The sequence below is a fragment of the Myotis davidii genome, unplaced genomic scaffold (genome assembly GCF_000327345.1).
Source record: "Myotis davidii unplaced genomic scaffold, ASM32734v1 scaffold128, whole genome shotgun sequence".
NCBI classification, from domain to species: domain Eukaryota; kingdom Metazoa; phylum Chordata; class Mammalia; order Chiroptera; family Vespertilionidae; genus Myotis; species Myotis davidii.
In genome coordinates, this window is record NW_006299719.1 from 1,221,345 (window position 1) to 1,227,757 (window position 6,413).

At 38.0% G+C, this 6,413-nt stretch overlaps 1 protein-coding gene across 1 annotated transcript in view; it reads right to left on the minus strand.

The window, feature by feature from the left end:
• Positions 1-5,998, minus strand: part of LOC102764883 (serine/threonine-protein kinase TNNI3K) — a 294,194-nt gene extending 288,196 nt beyond the window's left edge. Inside the window, exon 1 of the mRNA XM_006775922.2 lies at positions 5,899-5,998. The gene's annotated coding sequence lies outside the window, so the exon portion shown is untranslated. The remainder of the gene's footprint in view (positions 1-5,898) is intronic.
• Positions 5,999-6,413: the final 415 nt, after the last annotated feature.

Sequence of the window (6,413 nt, forward strand, 5' to 3'; positions counted from 1 at the left end):
TCAAAGTGAATCATTTTATTTTTTTGACACAACCCCCACCCCACGGGCCCTGCTCTGTGTGTGACAGGGGGCAGTGCCCCAACCCCCTGATTGGCCCTGCTCTGTGTGTGACGGGATAGAGACATAACCTCCCCAATCGGCCCTGCTCTGAGCCCGACCAGGAGTGCACCTAGGGATTGGGCCTGTCCTCTGCCAGCAGGTCGTTATCTCCCGAGGGGTCCCAGACTGCGAGAGGGCACAGGCCGGGCTGAGCCCACCCCCCCTCCCCCCGGAGTGCACAAATTTTTGTGCATTGGGCCTCTAGTATACATATAAAAGCCTAAGCAACTGTTGGACCATTCAACTATTTAACTGGTAGCTATGATATTCACTGACCACCAGGGGAAGACGCTCCAACCTGAGGGTTAGCTTGCTGCTGGAGTCCAGGACCCCTCAGGGGATGTCAGAGAGCTGGTTTTGGCCCAATCCCCGCAGGCCAAGGCGAGGGACCCCACCAGTGCACGAATCCGTGAACCGGGCCTCTAGTCTATATATATAAAAGCCTAATATGCAAAGTGTCTCCTCGGGAGTTTGACCAATCATAAGTTTGATCACTCACTATGATGTGCACTGACCACCAGGGGGCAGCACAGAATGAAAGAAGGCCCCAGCTGCTAGAGACCCTACTCATGCATGAATTTTGTGCACCGGGCCTCTAGTATATATATAAAAGAAAGATAGTGTTTAATGTTAGACACCTACCTCATTAGTTATAATGAAAAAAAGGTCAAAGAAAGAATACTTTTCTTAGAAATGCAGAAATGGATTATCAAATATATTTGTCCTGGCTAAAGAGAGGAATTGTATATATTATTTAATGCTCCTTTAATAACCCCAATAAGATTTGCTAAATATCATAATTGAATAGGAAGCACATTTTTACCCATTTAAAACAAATTTTGTTTTTTCTAGATTTCAATTTCCAAAAGCCTTTCTGGTAAGTTTTGTCAAACTATTACAGTCTCATATTGCACTGTGGGCCTTGGTGTTCATATATCTTGATCTTTGGTTTTAGTGGAAATCCCAGTGAATTAATGGTAGACCTGGAACTGCACTCAAATGCTGTTCAATGTTTATACTTTGCCCTATGCTGAGCTCTATGCTTAACTAGAGAATTATATTTTGTTTTAATTTACTGGAAAACTTTTCAAGATTCCTTCATTGCTTTAGCGAATGCCTGACTATGGACTATAACATATTCATTCATGTAAAAATTTTGGTTGTTACTGATATTATTTTTCTACTAACAGCCTTGAAAAAAAAAGGTTTATGGAGTATAGCCTACACGTTTAAAAAAACACATATTCTTTTTGTTCTTTAAATCAGTTTGATATAATAGTGTCATATGTGAGGCTATTTCATTATCAATAAAAAAGCCACCTGCATACTGAATTTTTAGTTCAGCACAGATGATGATAAAGTCTTATAAAGATAAACATGCCTAAACAAAAACAAATCCCAGAAATATGTGTTTAAATAGAACATAAAATATAGAATTAAACAGTAAAGTTTTAAAATCAATCTAACTTTTTTAAGTGTTAAAAAAGACATAAGCAAATTATTTTAAAAAAAACACGTTGCAAAGTTGAACTCTCTCCTCTACCAAATGCTAGCCATTACTGCTGAAACTGCCTTATTGTAGATTTCTGATATTTCAGAAACTACTGGGAAGTAACTATATTTATTTTGCTCAGTAATTCACAAATACACATGGAATCAAAGCTCAACCCAAAGTATAGTTCGCACTGGATACTTGTTATTCCTTGATTCCTTTCTAAAACAAACTTTTTAGGAGTCCCTGCTATGATGATGGTGCATTTGCGCACCTCTTGGAATAAATAATGTACAGGAATCATTCAAATGCATATTCAGTGGGAAGCCATCTGGCTCCATGTGAATTTATGAATATTTTAGCTTGCTCAGCTAGTCAAAAGTAAAATCTGGCACTTGGGATTATCATGTAGATATGGAACAGTATTATAATAAAAAATTTCTCTTCTACCAATCATGATTGACACATCTATTAAAGTATAGTTTTGTAACCGGACAATCTCAATGGGTCCATGCTGCCTGTCACTACTTGAGCCAATTGAGCAAAGACAGGTTGAATCATATATGATCATTTATTCCCATACTGCTGGCAGTATGGGAGAGCAGCAGGCCACCCACAAAATTCTGTGCTGCCTCTCCCCATAAGCCAGCTGCTTATATTGGGTAGAAGAACAAAGAATACATGGGGAAGTAGGCAAAAGAGTATGCCAAACAGGTAATGCAGACTGGAGATTTGCAAAGGCCTGTGGGTATGCAAAGGCTGGGGGTCTTCAACGGGCTGGAAGCTCTGGTTTCTGCAACAAGGTTGTTAATCTTTCTATGATAATAGGCAGCTCCCTAATGGAAAGGATAGGCTGCATTTCCAGGTGAGGTCCCAGGTCTCATGGGTAACTCCCAGCCAGGTTAAAATGTGCCTTCTTTAATCAGAACAAAACAATCACAGTTAACAAAACATGATTAATATTTCTTACAATTATAGCTGGTCCCCAATATTCTATTTCTGACCCCTATCGGTTTCATCATGGATTGAGTCTATTTAAACCATGTACAATGTTGCTTTGTTTGGAAGTTATCATAATTCTACTTGAATTAGAACATGTGATGTTTTATTAAAATAGTTATAATAAAACGAAATTTTGGCATTGGGTTGGACTTTATAGGTTTTTTTGTAGTGGGCACCCAGATTGGGTTGGACTTTATAGGTTTTTTGTAGTGGGCACCCAGATTGGGTTGGACTTTATAGGTTTTGTGACGTGACACCCAGATCTTTCTTCAATGAAGGGCTTATTACCTCATCTACTGGGAGTGCTGTCAGTAAAGAGCTTTCATCTGTCAGCCCTATTCACAAATTGTCTCAACCACAGAGCGCTACAACACCCAAGGCGCTCCTCCCCAAGTTGCCCACATCCCATAATGATTAATATGTGGTATAACTTGTGGCCACTCAGGTCCAACTCTAAACAGTACTGAAGTGCCATTCTAGAATCACAACTCCTGGAGGCTATCATCGGGCCTGCAGCACAACTTGAATTCTCCTGTCTGCATAATTCTGCTTCTGTCCCCTTCCTTGTGAAAGGGTTAATCAAGAAACAGGGCTAACTTAGCAGGGGCTAACTAAAGAAAGCTCATTCTACAAGCCTAAGCCTTGCACAAACATGCTCCCTTTGAGTGATTAATTTACAGAAATGCCTGAAGACTATAATTCCTGTACAGCCATCCGAAGGAAGGACGCCTGGTGCCAGCAGAAGGACAAAGGGCAAGGCCATAAAACTATGATCCTGACAGGTGTGTCAAACCGAAGCCCTGTCTGTAGCTCTCCCTGAGCACATAAAAAGCCTGCTCCCTCCCCAATTCACCACTGGCTCTTTCTCCAGTCAGACCACCTGCACCCAGGTGCCTCAAATAAATATCATTTTGATTACACTGAGCCTTGAGTCTGTTCTGCGTGACCCCTTCCCAACCCCAAAGGTTTCACTTGTACAATTACTAATCCTAAGGGCACTCCTTAAGAAATATACTGCACTTAAAACTCCATCTCAGATTCTGCTTTCCAGGAAACTCAACCGGTAGCCATTATCTAACCCTACCTCTTACCTAAAACAAGAACTTCTTGGGAAAACTCTTGGTAAATGCCTTTCAGTCACTTTGCACAAACACTTCTGGTATTATGAAGTTTTATTATCTCATAAGGCAACCCACTCTACTATCGGATAAAGTTATTTCTAATATTGTATAAACATTTTCTTCCTTCTAACATCTCGAATCATATAAAACCAACTTTATCATTGTACTGATACAATCATTAATGTGTTAAATGGTATTTTAATCCATGCTTACAATTTATGGGAGATATATATTTTAACTTTTTTGAGAGTACTTTGGTAATTAGAAATGTAGCAAAGTTGATACCACATTGATCTATAAGAACATATGATATTCCAAAGGAGTAAATGTGAATAGAGAAACCTAAACCAAAAGGCCTGTGACCTTCCTGTGATATAAAGTAAGGATGATGACGGGAAACAAGTTAAGGAGACTTGAAGAGTGACAAATGAGTTGGGAAAAGAGCCAGCAGTGTGGACTTTCTTGAAGCTAAATAGAAAATGCATTTCAAAGGAGTGATCCAGACAAATACTACTGAAAGATCAGAACCAGAAAGAATACTGGGAATTCTCAGAAAGCACTGGGAATTCTGAGAAAAGGTTCATTGGAGTGGAGGTTGGGAATGGCGGCTAAAGCCTGACTGAACCGAGCTGTAGAGGGAATGGAAGAAAAGGTATTGGAGATGGAAGTGTAGACATTATATGCTGTCCAGTAATTCACAGATACTTGAGAAACATTTTGAATATTCATGGGGTTTAGAATGGAGGTTGAGCTGATGTTGCATGTATAGTATCTAAAAGGGAAGCAAAATTCCTGTAAACAAACAAACAAAAAACCAACAACAATGTGTGTGGTAAAGAGACTGCAGACCATTTATCACCAAGCAAAACTTCACAGAAAAAGAAGTGGAGCATGTTAGAAAGTAGCATGAATCATCATCCTAAAAGGCAGTCTTCAGGGAAGCAAAATGAGATAGAGATCAAATCAGTGACGCAGTATTGAGATGGCCACGATATTCTTTTTCCCTCAATACAACTTAATGCCAATCTGTTAAAATATCTTCCCTTTGCAGTTTCTCTGCAAATTTGCTCTCACACACAATGATAAGAATTAGATGATAGTTTGTTATTACTGCACAAAAATAGACGTTATATAGTGGTGAATGGTAACTTGAACAGGGTTGAGAGAAGTGGGCAGATTTTGGTTATGTTTCAATGTGTAGATTGCACTGACTTGAAGAACTGGATAAAAAGTATGTGAGATATCATGAATGACTTCTATGTTCTTGCCTTGAATAATTTGGTGGATGACTGGGATATTTATCTAGATGAAAAGATCATTAGGATTGATAGGTAGAAGATGAGAGCTATCTCAAGAGAGATGTCTATTGGATTTTTTTCTCTGAGGGAGAGGTATGAAGCAGGCAGGTATATATACAAAGCTAGAATTCAGTGTTGAATATATTATGATGACTAGTAAAGAACCCTTCAAAACCACTGTAAATAAAAGATAAAAGAGACTGTATCCTGATGATAGAATATGGCTAAAAGAAGTTTTGCTTTTCTTGTTATTTATTTTTATCTTTTGGGAAATTACAGCATGTTTGTAGTCTAGAGGTATGGAGAAAGATGGATCGCAGATACCAGAAGCATAGATAATTTTGTAAACTGCTCCTTCTCTAGAGAACTTAAGGCAAATATTTATTTTGCATTTAAACATCTGCAGTTGTATAAAGTAAAAAAGAATTTCTCTAAAACGCTACACTTTCTATCTCCCTTCTCATAGGCTAGATTCTACCCACAGCTTTTAATTTGAGAGGATAATGGTTAATTAGAAACTCTATCAACTTTAAGCAATTATAATGAGTGATGATCTTTCTTACTAAATTTCATTAAAAATTGATCCCAGTGATATATAGGTAGTGAATTTTATAAGTTAATTTATGACCTCATCAGTGTGCCTATACATTTAAAATCTGCACTTGGACCACTTGTTATAATCATAATTATTTCTTTGTATATTAAAAGTTTTCTGGTTCTAGATTTCATTAAAAATGTTTAAAAGTTCTCTTTAGAACAGCATATTGGTGAATATAATTTACTTTCTCAAACCCCAAGGCTAAAAATAATAGGAAAGAAACCAATCATGTAAAACTTCATTTAGTAGTGCAACATTTCTCAACCTGCAAATGAAAAGAATACTTACTTGATTTCCAGAGTTGTGTTTTAAAACATTTTTTTTGCCTCAAGATGTAAATGCTTTAATTCTTTTCAGAGCAATGGGATGATGCTCTCTTATAATGAAAACTAACGTGAACCATCTGATTGTTCTGCAGAGAGAAAAGAATGGTTACCAGTGAAGAAAAGACATTAAAAAAATCCATTTACATTACTTATCCACAGAGTTGGTTGTAGCAAAGATTTTAACAGCCTTTAAGGAGGCTGGAGATTGAACATGCTGATCTGTGTAACACACCATAGAACAGTGCCCGAAGAATATAGACAGAGTTTAGATTGTTTCTGTGATGCATTGAAGCACAATTGAAGGAATATAATTCTGGCACAGAGAGCAGGGAAATGACAGTAGATGGATTGCACCAGTCTGCAGCAATCAGAGATAAATTGCTCTGTTTGAATTTTATACTTTGGAAGGCTACTAGGTTCCTATACCCAGAGGCTTCAAAAGATAGACTATTTGCTCAAACCAGCCCAGAAGGAAAC